Source organism: Euprymna scolopes, chromosome 21 (genome assembly GCF_053919585.1).
Source record: "Euprymna scolopes isolate OS-2025 chromosome 21, ASM5391958v1, whole genome shotgun sequence".
Lineage (NCBI taxonomy): Eukaryota > Metazoa > Mollusca > Cephalopoda > Sepiida > Sepiolidae > Euprymna > Euprymna scolopes.
This window is the reverse complement of record NC_136502.1, coordinates 80,528,994-80,549,782: the sequence shown is the minus strand read 5'-3', so window position 1 is coordinate 80,549,782 and position 20,789 is coordinate 80,528,994. Positions and strand designations below refer to the sequence as shown.

Here is a 20,789-nt window from a genome sequence, read left to right as displayed (position 1 = left end):
GAGTTTGGTTTTAGATGCATTAAAGGTAACCAGCCACATCTTCCCCCACTGAACCACGCGCTCGAGATCAGAGGAGAGAGAATAAGAGAGAACTTTGTCATTTACAGCTTTTGATGTGTTGCCGTAGATGGTCGTGTCATCAGCATATATGTCAACGAATGATTTAAGTATGTGTTTAGGGAGGTCATTGATGTAGATCAGGAAGAGAGTTGGGCCTAGGATTTACCCCTGAGGGACTCCAGCATTTATATTGCAGGCCTCCGATTTTTGTCCATCTACCACTACTCTTATGGGCCTATCGGAGAGAAATGATTTAATGATTGAGAAAACATTTCCAGTTATACCGTAGCTGGAAATCTTGTGAAGTAGACCGTTATGCCATACCTTGTCGAAGGCATTTGATATGTCAAGAGCAATTGCCCTAGAAGGGAAGCCTTTGTCAAGAGATTCACTAATCCTTTGGGATATAACCGTCAGCACATCTGCGGTAGATCTTGCAGAGCGGAAACCATATTGTATGATTTAATTTTCCTGAGGAGACCCTTGTGCCATACCCTGTCAAAAGCCTTAGATATATCTAGAGCTACCCCTCTGCCCTCCCCCGCTTTGTCCAGTGAATGGTATATACGTTCAGAGATTACAGTGAGGATGTCTGCTGTGGAACGGGCTTGTCTAAATCTATATTGTTTGTCAGTCAGAAGTTTAGCATCTGTAAGGTGCCGGACTAGAGCATGGTTAATTATGGTCTCAAATATTTTGGCGAAAAGTGGGAGGAGGCTAATGGGGCGATAATTTGATGGGTCAGTTCTTTCACCAGAATTCTTGAATATTGGTACCACAGAAGCAACCTGGAAAGCAAGATTCATTAAGGCATTTGTTGTAAAGTTTGGAGAGAACTGGAGCTACTTCTGCTGAGCACTTTTTTAATAGCACAGCTGGGATGAGATCAGGTCCACATGCTTTAGAAGTGTCAAGGTTTTTTATGATAGCGTGTACCTGAGCAGGGATTATTTTTAGATTGTCTAGCGTGGTGTCTGTCCGCAAAGGAAAGTCAGGCAGGGGGTGGTTGGAAGGTCCAGTGTAGAGTTTGAGGCAAACTGGCTGGCAAGCATATTAGCCTTGTCGGTTGCTGAGCAAACAACCTCGTGATTGTTGGTTAGTGGGGGAATTGTTGATTGCCCCTCATTTACTACACTGTTGCAGATTTTCCTGAAGTCACGATTTCCTAATTTTTGTGTTTCGATGCGTTTTTTAGTGGTTTCAGTAAATTCTCTCTTAGCTGTCGCTATTTCTTTCTTAACGTTACTTCTAGCTTCTATATACTTCTGTTTGTTTGAACTGGACTTATGTCGGTTAAATCTGTGGTATGCAGGCTGCCTTTGAGCAGTGGCAGTTGCGCAAGTCGAAGTAAACCATTGGGGAGAGTGGGGCTTGCTATAAAATTTCCGCATGGGAACATGTGCTTCCATTGCTGTTTTGAACCATTCAGTGGTCTCATTTGCGCACTGTTCAGCAGGAAGAGAAAAAATATTTCCCCATGGGGCATCTCTGATAACATCTCAGATGGCTTCCCAGTCAGCCTTTTTATAATATCTCGTTGTTTTGAGCACTGGGTCTTCAGTTTTGGGTCTAGAATTTAGAGCGATTTCTACCATTATCACTGCATGATCAGCGTTCCCGAGTGGGCTGTCAGCATTTGTACAATCCTCGGGAACTGTAGTCAGAAACAGATCTAGAAGTGATGCGTGTTTTTGCTGGTCAGGGAAACAGGTTGGAAACGTAACCATTTGTGATAGGGAGTGAGATATAGCAAAACTGTGTTGTGCTGCCCGCTGCATCTGTGTGAGTAGAGAATCCAAGGCAGTTTTTGTGGTGAACATTAAAGTCACCAAATACATGTACTCGTGTGCTAGTGTCGAGGGAGAGTGCTGTGTCTATGCTGTCAGAGACTTTGTTTATTATGGTGCAGTCCTGGGTCGAGGGAGAGCGGTAGAGAAAATAAAAGTAGCTAATGTTGTGTTGTATGTTTAGTCTAAAGCACATAAAAGCTTGATCCTCCGTTTCTGGTTTTGTTTCTCTAGTCAGGGGAGGGTGTTACGAATGTAGACTCCAAGTCCGTGTATATGTCTGTCAGTCCTTACGGCAGAGTGGGAGATAGCCAGGCATGTTAAAGTAGTTAGAGGGGATGGAGGAGTGTAGGTTAGTCTCACTTAGTGCTAAGATATCCTGGGTATTTGTTAGGAGAAATGCTTCAACATCAGCTAAATTAGTTCTATGCCCACAGATGTTAGTGAATGCAAGCCTCAAGGGAGGAGGCAAGTTGGATTTGTTTGTCTCTAGGCCTGGTTTCAGCTTTTTTTTTTTTATTGTACTGTCATGTTTTTAAAGAGTTTCAGTTAGGTGAGGGGGAGTTGAACAAGAGGTTATGCAGGGTATCAGACATGCAACACAAGTAGACCATTAGCTGACCTTTCTTCAACTAGGACTGTGGCCCCGGGAAAGTCCATCAGGGATGAGTGCAGGGTCCCTTTCCATGCGCGACATGGCACTACAAACATCCCGATATTATACAACTGTTGATGGAGCAGCCGCTCCAAGCGCTACATATCTCGGCTCAAACAAAAATTTATTGATCAAAATAAGCACCATCAAAATCCACACATTTTTGCCAACGTAAAACAAGTGTGTTCATATCAGTAACATAAAAATCTTGGCAATGAAGTTGCTGAAGGTGTTTTTGATATAGCTTAGGTTTTTGAAGCATTTCTTGCACAAAAAAGTTGTTGAGATGCTTGAAAAGGTGGTAGTCGGTTGGTGAGAAGTGTGAAGAGTATGGTGAATAAGGTAGTTTCGTATCCCAATTCGTTCAATTTCTGCAGGGTCGGTTTAGCAACGTGTGGTCCGGCTTTGTCATGGAGGGGAATTGGACCTTTTCTGTTGACTAATGCTGGATGTTGTTGTCGAAGTTTCTGATGCATTTAATCTATTTGTTGATAATTCTTTGCCGCCGTAATGGCTTCGCCTACATAAAAAAAAACTAATGGATGAGACTGGTCGCAGACTACCAAACAGTCAGCATGACCTTTTTTTGTGCAACTCTGGCTTCGGGAAGTGTCATGAAACTTCGGCAGCGTCTAATCATTGAGCTTGAGCGTCGCCGTTGTTGTAAAGAACTCACTTTTTCATTGCAAGTCACAACCAGGTCGAGAAATAGTTTATTCTTGTTGCGTAAAAGAAAGGAAGGCGGCACTTCATAACGGCGTTTCTTTTTGTTGTTCAATGAGAGAGGCATCCATTTATCAAGCTTTTTTTTTTCTTTCCAATCTCTCAAGTGGTTGGAAATCGACGTATACGTTACGTCTAATTCAAAAGCAAGTTCTCAAACAGTTTTGCGTGCATTGATTTCGCCTAAGGCTCTTAATTGATTGTCAACATCCGATGGTCTACCACTATGCTCGTCATCTTCAAGACTCTTTTCGCCTCCATGAAATTTCCTCAACCACCATTGTGCTGTGCGCTCCGTAGTAGTTCCTAGGCCAAAGGCTTCGTTGATATCGCAAGCTGTTTCAGCAACTTTTTGGCCTAGCTTGAACTGAAATAAGAAAATCGTGCGAAGTTTTTTTTCATCTTGTATTTAACGTTCTGAAAAGATATAACTGTTATCTAATTGTTGTAAACAATTAGATAGAGCGAAAAACGTTCTTTATAATGATATATGAAGTAAAGGTATTATAACGAAAACTTATTTGGAAATATATCATTTAAAATTAACATAACAAATTCTGCAAGAACTTACTAATCCAACCTAATATATAGTCTTACGTTGCCCGTTTTTTTTTTTTAAGTTCGACCTAAATAGTATTTAAAGTGACAAATCAAACTTTGATCCTGACTATCTAATTTTCAATTGTTATTCTAGTATCGTGGCATTTACTATAGACTAATACAACTTCACTAGATATTATTTAAGAAAAATAATCGTGTCTGGCACTGTAGTAATATAGTAATATAGACATTCTTAAATAATCACCTTAAAAGAAAACTCAGCTAAGGGAAGTAACTCCTAAAATAAGGAGTTATTTATCATAGCTCTACTAGATTTTCACACATACAGACACACATATCAATTTATATAATGAAATGATAACGATTTTTCTCTTGAAACTTCTAACATATGAACTCAACGAGGCAATTCCTATACAAAGCTTCCGCACTTATCATTTTGGACTCTTGTACATAATCACTTTAATAGACTTATTGGAGTGAAATGATTTGATGGTTGTGATTTCATTTCCGTATATTCCAGACTTAACAAGTTTTATTTTTAAAGCAAACTTTTGCACTAAACCCTACTGAAGAGCTGTCGACCTTACAAGACGAAATCCATATTGCTTGTCATGAAATAGATTGTTCCTATTTACAATGCCTCCCCACAGGACAGAGTTAGACACCAGGGTCGGTTTTAACGTGAGGAAAAGGAACAAAAATAAAAATTGTCTCAGTCGTGAAGGACTTCTCCTCCACTGACAGAGAACAAGAAATTGAAGTGCAGTATCTGAAGAACATATACTACACTTTGAGGTATTTATTTGATCCCCCACTGAGAAAATTAGGCACAAGGCCGATTTTTAAAATGAGGACCAACTCCCCGGGGAGTAGGGGAGCTGGATAGTGACAATTGGTATGAAGAGTTGTCCCTTCGTTGACCAAGGTCTTATATGTGGGGTCGCCCCCACATATGGTCTTTGCCTGCAGTATCTGCCGGAACAGATACTACACTTTGACCTTGTCCCTAAGGCCAAGAATTGTTTCTGTGTAGCTGGTTAACAACTGGTAAATTTATTAGAAATTCCAAACAGCTTACTCATGACTGGGGCTATGACAACACCATATTCTTTTCACTGTTTTGACTCTTGAGTATACATCCAACACAGACACAGTTAATCAACCAAGAACCACATCACTCTATATAAAAGGATATAAGATATCAACGGATACACACTCGAGAGTCAAAACAATGAAAAGAATATGCTGTTGCCCTTGCCCTACTCATGATACACTAGAAACTGGTCGGTCTTTACTGAGATGCAGATGATCGATCTATATCATTACTAAGTAAACGAGCAAATTCTTCTCAGATGAAAGAAAATGTTTCAACAATAAGCAACGATTGAACAGCTTTGTAAGGATAGGAGCTATTTCTGGTTGCAGTTTTTTGTTCAGTGCTAGAAGTGGAATGTTAATTGAACCAGTATCAAAGTTTTAAAGTTTAGCAACATCCTGGACAGCTATTAGGATGCCGTTTAGTGTTTTTGGTGATTTGGTGAAGGAATTTTGGAAGTAGGTGTTCCTGACCAGAAAGGGTAGAATTTGTTGTGAAATTGCTTGTAAAAACTGTTGCATTATGAGATACTGAAGAAATTAATTTTTGTCCATTAATGTACGGTGGGGAAGGATAATATAGTATCTGTATTATTATCTCCTTGGTATTGCATCTTCTTTTGGGAGATACAATAGTATATTGTATTACTGGGATTATTCAGACTAGTGTTCTCAGCTTGAGGATTATTTTCCCAATAGTTCAATCGATGTAACATCCGACTTCAGGTCGGTCTTGTCGAACGCGGGAATCTCCACAGAATTTTGAACATAACTCTTTATTTAATCCACGGAGGTAGCATGCTCTCATTCAGTCAGCCATGACAGGGTAGCAGTTCTAAGTAATTCGTTATTGCATTTTTAATAGTAGATAAAGTATTTGGTAAAATTCAGTTGTCGAAGTTGAAAGTTCAATCCTCAGTGCGGTCGACATTCAAAAATACTACTGCGAATTACTTAGAACTTCTATCCAATTATAGCGACAGGAAAAAAGCGTGGTACTACCGCTGATTAAATGAAAAATTCTGTTCAAAATCCTGTGGAGATTCATGATATTAGCTGTCGTATGGGCGATCGTGTTTCGATCCTAGCTTGAGGTAGTTGCTTGTCTAGCCACACTGATGAGCTGCGAAACAGTACTGTATGTGGATGACATATATATATATATGGCAAGAGTTTATATTCCACATTTCAAAATGTTGACCATCTTATCGTTTATTCCTTTAAGTAAGATGGCATGCACAATCCTACTTTCTTAAAAGAATACAGTAGAACCCCAGGATACGGTAGCCTTAGAATGTTTTTCAGGTTATGATGTGGAATACGATGTTTTTCCGGTCTCAGGCTACGGTAGTTGCCCCACCTTACGGTGCTAATTATAATGTTATTTGATTATATGCATATGTATTATACACTGTACTGTATTTGGATACTGATTACCGTATCCCGGGGTTCCACTGTAAACGGTAATATTGTCAACATTTTGACATTTGGAATATAGATTGTCATTTGTTATCTGCTCTGTAGTTATATCGAACTTGATAAATTAAAGGATCGGTATAAATAAAAGGTGAAATATTGTTGAATAAACACATTTCTACACACACACACACACACATATTTACATATATATATATATATATATATGTATGTGTAAATATAAATCCTCTGTTCATAAGCACAATGAAAAGGTAATTCAAAGTATGACGGTCAAAATATAATACACCTGCATTATTTTTTATTTTTTAAATATTTCTTTATTAAAAATTTATACTTTTCGGCTTATACAAAAGCCTTCATCAGGAAAGTTTAAACAATACTTTTTTTCTTACTTGCCATGATGGTGTTTACCGTAGTGTCTAGTTGTCGGAGATAGAAGTTGTATTGTTCAGTTTGTTAGCGCTTGTTCATACACACATGTTAAAATTAATAGAAATTCACAGTTAAGAAGCACGATATGTACAATATAAAAAATATCCGGTTGAGGGAAGCATACTATTGCTCATCTTTTTCTCAGTTAAAAATAAACCAAACGCATCATAAACAAAATGGAAGCAAACCTTAGGCTCTCTTACTGTCACCTCTAAAATCTTCTAATAAAACAAGATTTTTATGTATAAAATGCATGAATAAGTTATTAAAAACCATATTCTAAAATCTCTCTTCGTTCGTCATTGCTGTCTACTGGTTTGCGTTGTAAAAATAAATTTGTTACCTTTTCTATTTAGTCCTCTCACCAGTTTCTATGTAGACAGTTGCAGGAGGAGTTACTCCCTTATCAATTACTAGTTCTCTTACTGCTACCCGAATCACCGGTTTTATCTACACGACTTATAAACTCTGTGCATGCAAATATGTAATGGTCATTCATATTTTCTGTACATAAAGGGTTGTTTTTACATTAAAGCAAACAGTGAATATTAATTAATTATATTTCGGTTTGTTATTAGATTTACATATTTATTACAGTCATAAATCATACGATGCAGTCATAGATCTATTAACGCTTATATTCACTCGTTTTTTTTTTTCATTTTGCTTTATAGTATAAGGAATAATGACGTTTATGCGAGTCTCGTAAAGCAGTTTGTTTCACTTTCATTAAACTATTCTTTCATTAATGACACGCAATTTATACATTTGTTATTATTCAATTAGTTTCATTTGTTATGTCGATTTCAATAACATTACACTGTTGCTGATCTTATTAACGCCTTCTGCTTAACCGACTGTTAATCTACTATTACTACTACCATAACAGAGCGCGGACTCAAATGCATATAAAATGCGAAAATGACGTCACCGTAAGGAAAAAGAAAAAAAAAACTATGAACAAAAGAACCTGTATATAGACCGGAGGACGTTCGGTAGATAAAAGTCAGAGGGGAGGCAGATCGATAACGTTTTATTTGGGGAAACTACCCGAAAATAAATGTCGTAGTTAGAAAAGAAAAAGAACGGAGTCGAGTTATTACTTGTCCTATGTTCCTTGCGACGTACTCTACTACAATGCCTTGGTTCCCGGATATCTACATGTAAACTCATGTGTAACGTTACACTACAACTTTGATTACTACTAATATTAGAAATAATAAATAGCAAGGCCTATGGAAATTTTATACTTTAAAAACGTTAAAATTGGGCCCAGGGATGAGATCAAGATTTTTCATTCTTTAATAATCCTGGGCAATGCTGGGACACGAGTCACTCTAGTTATACATGAAAATAAAGAGTTAGCAGATCTGGAAAATAGTAAAAGTTCTGGGGGCATCTATAAAGCCATTGCTCATGTTCGGGAACAAGAAGGAAGTAAAACAACAGAAAAAAAACCGGTAAAGAATGCAAATAAGACATGGGATTAATTAAGGCTGTAGAGTTCTATATGGTGGGTTATATATTTCATCAGCAGGACAACCTGGTGTTACCTGGGGGGTGATAATAATAATAAAATACAAAAGTTAAAAAGTGTGTGTCTAACAAATTTGTTATCCCCCCTCTCTCTTAATATGTGGAAATTATTTTCACCATCTTTATTTCTTTTTTCATTTGCTTTTTCTTTCCTTCCTTCCTTCCTTCCTTCAGCTTTCGTGCCTTTTCTTTGTCACGTGATTCATTCTGCTCATTGATTGGACAAGTCCGTTTTTGCGCCAAATATGAGCACGAGGAGTATTTTTAAGAAATATTTTTAGTTGCAGAAAAGACACCGTTCAGTTAACACGGAAGATGTATCAAGTTACCGAATACATTTTTTAAGGTCTCAAGAGAAAAGGAGATCTGAAGGATTATTGAAAACGATCTACAACTGTCCTAACAAGACATTGAAATTGCTGAATGAAGAATACGGCAGAGAGGCGTGAACATTATAATTATCAAGAAAAAGATGATTATGGATTAAATGAAGAAAATTCGTCTGGAAGATTTTTCTAAGAAAACTAAAAAAAATAAAGTAAGATATTCTACCGGTACATGGAATTCTAATCCTCGTGAAAGAAAGATTATTGGAAAAGATTTATTCGATCGTTGTTTGAACTAATAAACTAGGATTTGTTCATTTGGAGAATGAACTTTCTCAACCACGTGAAAATACATACGAAGGACGTTAAAAAGGAAAATGAACACTGAAACGTGTTTAAAATAAATGGCGGATCACCTCTAAAAGGGAATATGACAAAAATACCTTCTAAGGAAGATATTGTAAAAAGGACTAAGAACTATTCTAACAAGGACTCTGTACATAAACAAGAACATTATATTGTTTCTATACGGATTTACGAGCATAAAGGCTTTTTGAGTAAGTGCACCCTCCCTTTTTCTCTCTCCATGTCTTTTCCTCTCTTTCCTTTCAGGTTCTCATTTCCAATCTCTTTCGAATTGTTACTGTTACAAGAAACCTTCTTGTAAGCGAGATGGACATTTCTTGGCAGCGCTATGAGGTCGCAGACTTTTCTATCATGACTTTTAATAAACTTGATTTCTCTTTAATCGTTTTTCTTATGTTTCTTCCTTAATTATTTTTCATTCTTTTACGTGTAATACGTCACATGTACCAAGCTACGGAGAAACACCTTCCGCAGAAAGAAGTGGTTAAAAGTTTCTTCACATACCCTCAGACAGACAGAGATGGAAGATAGATAGACAGAGATGGAAGATAGATAGATAGACAGACAGAGATGGAAGATAGATAGATAGATAGACAGAGATGGAAGATAGATAGATAGATAGACAGAGATGGAAGATAGATAGATAGATAGACAGAGATGGAAGATAGATAGATAGATAGACAGAGATGGAAGATAGATAGATAGATAGACAGAGATGGAAGATAGATAGATAGATAGACAGAGATGGAAGATAGATAGATAGATAGACAGAGATGGAAGATAGATAGATAGATAGACAGAGATGGAAGATAGATAGATAGATAGACAGAGATGGAAGATAGATAGATAGATAGACAGAGATGGAAGATAGATAGATAGATAGACAGAGATGGAAGATAGATAGATAGATAGACAGAGATGGAAGATAGATAGATAGATAGACAGAGATGGAAGATAGATAGATAGATAGACAGAGATGGAAGATAGATAGATAGATAGATAGACAGAGATGGAAGATAGATAGATAGATAGATAGACAGAGATGGAAGATAGATAGATAGATAGACAGAGATGGAAGATAGATAGATAGATAGACAGAGATGGAAGATAGATAGATAGATAGACAGGAGATGGAAGAAGATAGATAGATAGATAGATGGAAGATGGATAGATAGATATAGATGGAGATGGAAGATGGATAGATAGATATAGATGGAGATGGAAGATGGATAGATAGATATAGACTGGAGATGGAAGATGGATAGATAGATATAGATGGAGATGGAAGATGGATAGATAGATATAGATGGAGATGGAAGATGGATAGATAGATATAGATGGAGATGGAAGATGGATAGATAGATATAGATGGAGATGGAAGATGGATAGATAGATATAGATGGAGATGGAAGATGGATAGATAGATATAGATGGAGATGGAAGATGGATAGATAGATATAGATGGAGATGGAAGATGGATAGATAGATATAGATGGAGATGGAAGATGGATAGATAGATATAGATGGAGATGGAAGATGGATAGATAGATATAGATGGAGATGGAAGATGGATAGATAGATATAGATGGAGATGGAAGATGGATAGATAGATATAGATGGAGATGGAAGATGGATAGATAGATATAGATGGAGATGGAAGATGGATAGATAGATATAGATGGAGATGGAAGATGGATAGATAGATGACAAACGGGCAGGGATGGAAGATTGATAGATAGATGGACAAACGGGCAGGGATGGAAGATTGATAGATAGATGGACAAACGGGCAGGGATGGAAGATTGATAGATAGATGGACAAACGGGCAGGGATGGAAGATTGATAGATAGATGGACAAACGGGCAGGGATGGAAGATTGATAGATAGATGGACAAACGGGCAGGGATGGAAGATTGATAGATAGATGGACAAACGGGCAGGGATGGAAGATTGATAGATAGATGGACAAACGGGCAGGGATGGAAGATTGATAGATAGATGGACAAACGGGCAGGGATGGAAGATTGATAGATAGATGGACAAACGGGCAGGGATGGAAGATTGATAGATAGATGGACAAACGGGCAGGGATGGAAGATTGATAGATAGATGGACAAACGGGCAGGGATGGAAGATTGATAGATAGATGGACAAACGGGCAGGGATGGAAGATTGATAGATAGATGGACAAACGGGCAGGGATGGAAGATTGATAGATAGATGGACAAACGGGCAGGGATGGAAGATTGATAGATAGATGGACAAACGGGCAGGGATGGAAGATTGATAGATAGATGGACAAACGGGCAGGGATGGAAGATTGATAGATAGATGGACAAACGGGCAGGGATGGAAGATTGATAGATAGATGGACAAACGGGCAGGGATGGAAGATTGATAGATAGATGGACAAACGGGCAGGGATGGAAGATTGATAGATAGATGGACAAACGGGCAGGGATGGAAGATTGATAGATAGATGGACAAACGGGCAGGGATGGAAGATTGATAGATAGATGGACAAACGGGCAGGGATGGAAGATTGATAGATAGATGGACAAACGGGCAGGGATGGAAGATAGATAGATAGATGGACAAACGGGCAGGGATGGAAGATAGATAGATTGACAAGGGACAGACGGACAGAGATAGGAAAATACAGACGAACAGACAGATTGGAGATAGAAAGACAAAGTGAGATGGAAGACTGAGAGAGTGGGATGGAAGACAGGCAAAGACAGAGATGGAAGATAGACAGAGAGAGAGAGAGATGGAAGATAGGCACACAGACAGACAGAGATGGAAGATGGACAGACGGACTGAGATGGAAGATGGATAGATGGATAGACGGACAGACGGACTGAGATGGAAGATGGATAGACGGACAGACGGACAGATGGAAGATGGATAGATGTACAGACGGACAGGCGGACGGAGATAGCAAGATAGATAGATGGACAACGGACAGACGGACGGAGATAGCAAGATAGATAGATGGACAGACGGACAAAGATAGATGGACAACGGACAGACGGACAAAGATAGATAGATGGACAACGGACAGACGGACGGAGATAGCAAGATAGATAGATGGACGACGGACGCAGATAGCAAGATAGATAGATGGACAACGGACAGACGGACGGAGATAGCAAGATACGCAGACGGATTGGAAATAGATACACAGTGAGATGGAAGACAGAGAGAGTGGGATGGAAGACAGGCAAAGACAGAGAGATGGAGGATAGACAGAGAGAGAGAGAGATGGAGGATAGACAGAGAGAGAGAGAGATGGAGGATAGACAGAGAGAGAGAGAGATGGAAGATAGACAGACAGACAGACTGACAGACAGATGGAAGATAGACAGACAGATGGAAGATAGACAGACAGATGGAAGATAGACAGACAGATGGAAGATAGACAGACAGATGGAAGATAGACAGACAGATGGAAGATAGACAGACAGATGGAAGACGGACAGACAGATGGAAGATAGACAGACGGACAGACAGATGGAAGATAGACAGACGGACAGACAGATGGAAGATAGACAGACGGACAGACAGATGGAAGATAGACAGACGGACAGACAGATGGAAGATAGACAGACGGACAGACAGACGGACAGACAGATGGAAGATAGACAGACGGACAGACAGATGGAAGATAGACAGACGGACAGACAGATGGAAGATAGACAGACGGACAGACAGATGGAAGATAGACAGACGGACAGACAGATGGAAGATAGACAGACGGACAGACAGATGGAAGATAGACAGACGGACAGACAGATGGAAGATAGACAGACGGACAGACAGATGGAAGATAGACAGACGGACAGACAGATGGAAGATAGACAGACGGATACAAAGTGAGATTGAAGATAGATAGATAGAGAGAGATGGAAGATAGGAAGATTGACAGAGAGATGGAAGATTGACAGAGAGAGATGGAAGATATGGAAGATAGACAGGCAGCGTGAGATGGAAGATAGACAGACAGACACAGAGAGGGAAGATATATAGATAGATAGATAGGCAGACAGAGAGGGGAAGATAGAGAAAATAGCTAGATAGACAGATATGAGAAACAGATCGACAGACATACAGATAGACAGACAAAAATGATACACAGAGAGGTACGATGCACAGATAAGATGAATAGTGACAGACAGACAAATAAATGGGCCTGCATATATAGATTGGCAGACAGATACATTGGTGGACGGATAGGCAGATAAGATAGACAGAAATATAGGATGGATGGTAACCCAGACATGTTAGATAGACACAAACGGATGAGATAGATAAACAGACAGATAAGATAGACAGATATAAGATACAGACAGATTAATAGTAACAAACAGACGTTTAGAGAAATAGAGAGGCAGATAGACAGTGAAAGGCAGACAGAGAGGTGTTATTTGTAGTATAAATTCAATAAAACCGTAAATCGATATGACCTTTGACCGGCTTAATTCTGTTGTAGGCGTTAGTTTCTTAAATTCTTTCTAGAATTATATAATTACAGGAGGGACCACATCAAGGTTGCAAACATCCATAAGTGAAAATGATATTGAACCGACAGGATTCGAACTTGGCGCACACAAGTTGTCAGTTCACCTCGATACCAACTTCAACATCGCCACCACTAATTTATCTGTAACTGTCAGCCATTTATTTATTTTTTTATTTTTAAATATCGATAGTATTTTTACAATTGTAATGACAGATGAACACGAAACATTGAGTCGCCATTTCCACTTCGTTGCAAGCATGGCAATTCTTTTAAAACTATCTCTAATTTGTATGCGGAAGAGGAAGACAAAATAAAAAGCAGGATTACAGACAAGATTCTTCTGGCTATTAGCAGCAGAACTTCGGCATATCCAAACAGATTCTTTGCGGCTATTCAACAATAATGATTCTTAACACTCGCAGAGGTGAACTAGGATCTTAGGTTTTAGTCGATTTCTGTTCTTCACGGTTCTCTTACTAAAAGAACAACTATGGAGATTTGGTAGTTGTCTGCCCGAAGCAGAATCTATAGCACAGGGCGTCTCAAATAAATGTGAAAATGTACTCACACTGTAACTGTTATCGGCGTTGTCTGAGCAATAATGGTCATCGATGTGAACATTTACGAACATTGATTCTGAAATTATATTTGTCTTCTTTATTCGAAACTCTTCCATTTCACTATATTCATAAAGAAATGGCTTTATCGTTGTTCGAAGTGTGAGTATATTTTTGAGACACCCTGTATTAGATATTACTTAATTAATTGGAATGCTTATTGAGATGAGTATTATTTATTCATTCATTTATTGCGAACTATTATCCTCATCTTTGAACTGTTTCATGACGTTTCGCCCAACTCTTCCTCTGGCATTCGTCAGGTGGTAACCACGACGGGATAGGAACTCTGAATCTCCTAATTGCATCCTCAGCAATTACTGCCTTCCGTAGTTGTCTCACCACTGAGATTACAACAACTATGGAAGGCAGTAATTACTGAGGATGCAGTTAGGAGATTCAGAGTTCCTAACCCCTCGCGATAACCACCTGAGGAAGGCTAGAGGAATAATTGTCCGAAACATCGTGAAACAACCCTGTATTATGTCTATTATTGTACTATTGTGCTATGTTTCAATGCTCAATGCAAGCAAGGGGTGTAGTGTGGTATCTGTTCTCTTGTTATGAAACCATCCTTTTCAGTATTACCTCCTCCCCAAGGAAGAGGTAGTGTACTATGTTGCTTCATAATGGAATCTTGCTCTAAAGCATTACTTCATTCTTGTGGAGTATCTTTCCTATTCTCATGAGATCAGCCTCCCCGGCATTACCTCCTCTTTGTGGAAAGGAGGAATATAGTAGATGCTTGTCCATTGTGATACCATTCTTCCGGACATTAGTTCCTACAGTTTTGATGGGGAGAGATGGTAGTATACTATCTATTCTTTGGTAATTATATCCCCCAGGCATTACATCCTCCTTTAGTGTGTGGGTAGTGTAGTAACTGTTCTGTTGTCATAAACCATCCTCCCAGACATTACTTCCTCTTTCTTTAGGTGAGGATAGCATACACCAACAAAGAATCGTTACAATCAACTATTCATTACTCAACGCTCATATATTTTATAATGAAACTGGAAGTTTTGCTCGTTTCGAATATTGAATGTATTAAACAGTAAGAGGAAGGTCGAACGAGACAAAGAGGTTATAAGAAAGTTAAAAAAAAAAATAACAAATCTAAATGATGGATAAATCCGCAAACAGTTGTCTTTATGGTAAATCACCATGGTAACAAGGGTTTTGATTGAACAATGTAAATTTTATATACGAGAAGCTTTCAATAAGTTTTCAAACTTTTTTTGTACAGGCATTTAAAATTGTTGTAGATTTTTGAAAATTCACTATGTTGTTGCTGTATATCTTCTGAGATGGCTGACCATTTTTTTTTCTGATTTCAGATTCAAATGAACAGCTACAGCAGAAATTGGAATACACTCTACTAAAGCCTGATTGTCACAGCTGGTGAATTTCAAAATTGCAATCTGAATGTGAGGACACTTTAAAAGATCTATACGTAATAATATTTTGTTTTAAACTTGGGAAAAAATGCCACAGAAACGTATGGAATGCTTCAGACTGTTTTTGGACAATCTTGTATGAATAGAGCGTCAGTTTGGCATAAGAGATTAAAGGAAGACAGGGCGTCTATGAGGGATGAGGTGTGGAAGGAGTAAGGAAGTCAGAACACCAGGATTTATTGAACAAATAAAGAATTTCATGGATAAAGACCGTCGTGTGTCTATAGAGACAATAAGTGCATAGTTTGAACTGTGCAGAACTACCCTCCCTATAGTTCGGACCTTACTCACTATGACTTTTGGTTATTCTCTAAGCTCAAGAAAAACCTTAAAGGCGTTTGATATTAGAAAAGTTATATGAAAGAGCCTGTGACAAGGGTCATTGACACGTTCACACAAGAGGACTTCTATGGAGCCTTCAAGGAGTTTTTGGAATGGTACAACAAGTATGTTGCAGCTTCGAAGGGGGGCAAGAGTGTCATGTAGGTGCTATCAATAAAAGTGCCCATACGAAAAAAGTTTGGAAACTAATTGAAGGCACCTTGTAGAACTGTTTAAGATAGTAAAACAATCTGTTTATTTCTTTGTCATAATTGGCAGCTTTGTTTTTTGGTTTTTTTTTTGGTTTTTTTTTTTTTTTCCTTAAATCTCAGTAATTACGTTTAAATTGAAACTTTATTCTTTAACTTTCTGAATGTACTTATAAAATCCCTTCATAATCTGTCAAGGGAACTAAAGTAAATATTGATGCCCAATGTAACAATGTTGACTTAACGCGACAAGTGTTGTTTAGTAACTATTATACTAAATCTGAATTAGACCTTTTGTTGCCCCCTTTTTTTTCTTTTCTCTATATACTTTAATAAAATAAATACTTGCTACAATATACCTTAGTTCAGGGATTGAGTTATGTTTAAAAATGCTTTAATTGTTCTAATCGGCCATAATTACTAAATTACAAGTCACCTATCTCTTACTTGGTTAACTATGTATTTCTCTCGCTCACTGTAGGTTGATTTGACCGTTCTTTAATGTTTAATAAATTTTGTGTGTATTTAGGCAAAGAATGTCTCTCTTAACACTAATTTACATATTTATACTCACCACACACACCCACACATGCATATCTATCTATCTATCTATATATATATATATATATATATATATATATATATATATATATTATAGCAAAATGAGGCTAGATAACATAGTATATAATAATATTTATGTTTATATAATCTATATAATTATAAAACTCAAATGACCTTGTAACCAGTGATGTAACCCACTTTCCGGTTTACGACATCCAGTTGCGCAAGCACACATAAACATTAACCCATAACGACATAAACAAACACAAATCGCTTCTTTTGCAGCATTTGACCTGTGCACTGAAATATTAACGTTATTTCGAAATTATTAACATGGGAAGAGTGGGGATGTTTTGCAAGTATTCTTTATTACAACTATACTGTCGCTATTTTCTTATAATTAAACAACTTTAAACGATAGGCAAACATAAGAACAATTGTAGTAATGCCAAGAAAACTACTACTACTCTCTCTCCGTCCCTTTTCCTTCTTTCCTTTATTTTTATTTACATTTCTAGATACAAAATAGTTGTGAGAACGGTGAATTTGTTGACACATTTACTAATCTGTTTCAATATTAGTTTTATTTTATTTTATTTTATTTAGGTTTTATTTTTTTGCTTCAGATTTTATTAATTTTTTTTTTTTTTTTTTAGATTTTAATTTTCTATAACTTGGTTGAAGGATTTCAATATGGGTTTTTCATTCTTATATTTCTCATCGGTATGTTCAAGTGCGTTTTTGCTGCTAAATGACTTTCGTTGGCATTCGATTCGTAGGAAAATTGTTTAATTTTCGATTTTTGAGCGATTATTCGGAAAAATAGGTAACTTTACATGAATAGGAAGGACTTTTTTTTTCATGTTTGAGTGATCCATCCGTGATTTTGCATTTTAATATACTTTCATAGAAATGTTTGTCATGTAAAAAAAAAAAAAATATATTTTCTTTAAGTCACAAGTGTCACATGAATTCCATAGCTAATATAACATACGGACCCAACGGGTCACGGGTAGTCTAGTATATATATATATATATATATATGGCACAATCATGTTGACACACTGGTTCTCACCAGATCACCAAAGTTAAGCAACGTTGAGCCTGGCCAGTACCAGATGGGTGACTATTTGGGAATACTAGGTACTGTATGTACCGCGCCGAGTTGTAAAAATTTCCAGGTTGGTATCTAGGGGCGCATTGATTCACTGGAAGAGATGCATCCCCCATCTTCATTAAAATATGTCTCTAGGAGAAAAAAAACTCTGATGTAAAAACCTGCAGTTTGGTGCATACTCTGGCCCGTGGCAGTTATCTGCATCGACAAAGGTTAGCAGTAATATCAAAGAGTGTGGATGGTTCTACACAAAACCTTCAAGCACTATAAACAAATCCTCTATGTGGATTTCCGAGCAACTTAATTGTTGTGGCAGAAGCTCATACGTCGAAATCGACAGGAGTCAATCATAACATTTCTATAATAACAATAATGTACGTAATATTTTGCGTTCTTCTTCCTTAGTTAGTAGGTAACACTTTGGAAAAGGCCAAACACAATTATTGAGGGTCAAACCGCTTCGAAATAGGCCAAATTTGAGAAATCTTGCTTTAAAAGGGCCAATTTGGCAACCCTTGACATGAATGTAAGAATAACTTCCCTTTGATGTAGCCTCATTTTCGAATATCATTGTAATCGTGTGAAGAAAGGAACTTGTAATAATTTCGACAGGTAGTGGTTCTTTAATGAAAGAAATCGGTTAAACTTTACGTAAAAAAGGGAACATTCGAAAGAAAGAGCAAAAAAGAACACCAATAAGTGTGCTAGATTTAAGAGTAAAATAAAGATCATCTCTTACAATATGATTTTATTATTTGTATTGAACTATGAAGCACAATATTACTTTCTGAATATTTATTAGTATTGTCGGATTTTAACCGACTGAAGGGGGGGAGCGTTTCTGCAACTCGACGGCTAAACCTGAATTCGACGTAGAAGGAAAAAACAATGAAACTCTTAACTTGTGTGGAGAATCCTTCTCGGCTTTTCTCGGCTAACTGGAGTTGCAACGTATTGCCTCGTTGCTTACAACGATAAATTGTCTTTGTAATAGTAACTGTGAAACATGTAACTTGACTAAACAAAAAAGTCCAACTAACACATCAACGATAGGGGTGTTTTATAACCCACAAGTTGATGCTATGCAAAGTTCAGTCCGACCCACGTGGTGGACAACAAACTACTACTACTACTATAAAATCAGTCGACCAAGCACTTTTTTAAACCTTTTGCTTGAACGACTGCCTCCCAGAATTCCACTGCCTCCCCCCTCCACATCGAGTTCCGGTCAGTAATAATTACCCCAGTATTTATTAATTTATCCCATTTCGATCAGTTCCATATTTAAAATACAATGGACATTATTTTCATACAAATGTTAATCAACTCATATTTGCTGTGTGTTATTAGTTTTTCGAACAGAAAAAAATATTTGGGTTAGCCAGAAAAAAATATCAGCTTTGTGAAAACATATTCGTTGATTAAACATATTTCTCATTCTGTCAAATTTCCACAGGTACTGCATGTTCTATAGTAATAATATAGGATTGAAGAGACGAATCTTTAGTGCTAGAAAAATAAAAAATATGTCAAATGCTAATGAATTTTCAGTATCAGAAATACGTTTAGTATATAATAAAAACTCGACAGTGGGATAATGGACATTTATCTTCACGATATAAATATATCTTCTAATTTCCTAACTTCATAAATTCTCGTTTTTTTTTTGTTTTGTTTTTTTAATAATCGCTACATATCTTGCCGGAAGACATTTTTTTTTTCGTTGTTTATCTTTTCTTTCTTTCTTTCTTTTTTTTTTTTTTTTTTTAAATCTCATTCATGTAAATACGAAAAACACATTTATAAGCATTAATTTTAATTCTAACATAGATTATAATAACTACAAGATGGATGAAGGAAACTCGCGTTTTATTTGGTATCTCTAAAGCTTTGTCCATTATTGATTACTCAATCTATATCAATCTAAATATCTATAAAAGTGAAATTGTTTGTCTGTGTGTATATTTCTCTACAAAACTACTCTGTCAATTTTCAGTTTACAAACTAGAGATTAAGCGAGTATTGAGATTTGGGGTAATATTTTTAATCAGTTTTCCGCCAGGAATTTGGCTGTTAAGGGGTCAAAGTTCAATGATTTGACATTTGAAAACTCTACCAAACTCCTCCGCCAATTTTGGGTCTAAACACTTGAAATTTTAGATATAGGTTATTTAGGCATGGATCAAACGTTTTAATCTGATTTCAGCCCAAAGCAAATGTTAAGGGGTCAAAATTGGGGTCAAAGTTCATAAAAAAAATTGACTTTTGCGATTTCTATCAAATTACTCAAACAATTTTTGGTCTAAACATTTGAGATTTTACATAGGGCAAGCTTTTTTAATCGATTTTTGGCCGACAATTTGGCTGCCGACGGGTCAAAGTTCAAAAGATTTGACCTTTGCAGACTCTACCAAACTCCCCCGCCAAACACTTGAAATTTTAGATATAGGTTACCTGGACATGAGTCAAAGTTTTAATTTATACACACACACACACACACACATAAAGTTATGAACAGTACATAGGGCTTGAGCAAAGCCGGGCTGAACTGCTAGCATACATAAAATTGAAAATGTGTGAGAGAGGACAACTCTCTGCCTATATACTCCAAGAATTTTTGATCTACAGACTTGAAATTTGGTATATAGGGTAGTTAGATATGTGGACAACTTTTTAATTGGTTTTCATCCGGAAAAAAGGGTTACTAAGGGGTCAAAATTGAAAAATTGGTGCTTGGAGGTCATTGGATTTTTATTTATTTGTTAACTATTTCATGACTGCACATGCGCAAATCGTTCACATGACAGCTTAAGAATAAGTAGATTTGAAAACATTTTTTAAAGATCGTGTCAGGTTGGTCTAATTGACTCAGTCTCTAGATTTTGGTTTCGATTTCAGCGAGAGTATTTTTTTTTACATGCAAGAAGCAAACGGTTTCAAAAATATATAGTACTCGCATGCACATGTCTGGTTTCTTTCCGCTTTTTTTTCTTTTTTAATGCCTGTG

At 37.1% G+C, this 20,789-nt stretch overlaps 1 long non-coding RNA gene and 1 pseudogene across 1 annotated transcript in view; both read left to right on the top strand.

Annotated features, from left to right (window-relative positions):
- The window catches only part of LOC145243015 (uncharacterized), a 220,825-nt gene that overhangs the window by 48,620 nt on the left and 151,416 nt on the right, over positions 1 to 20,789 (top strand). The window lies entirely within an intron of this gene.
- On the top strand, positions 17,704 to 17,820 carry LOC145243129 (5S ribosomal RNA; annotated as a pseudogene).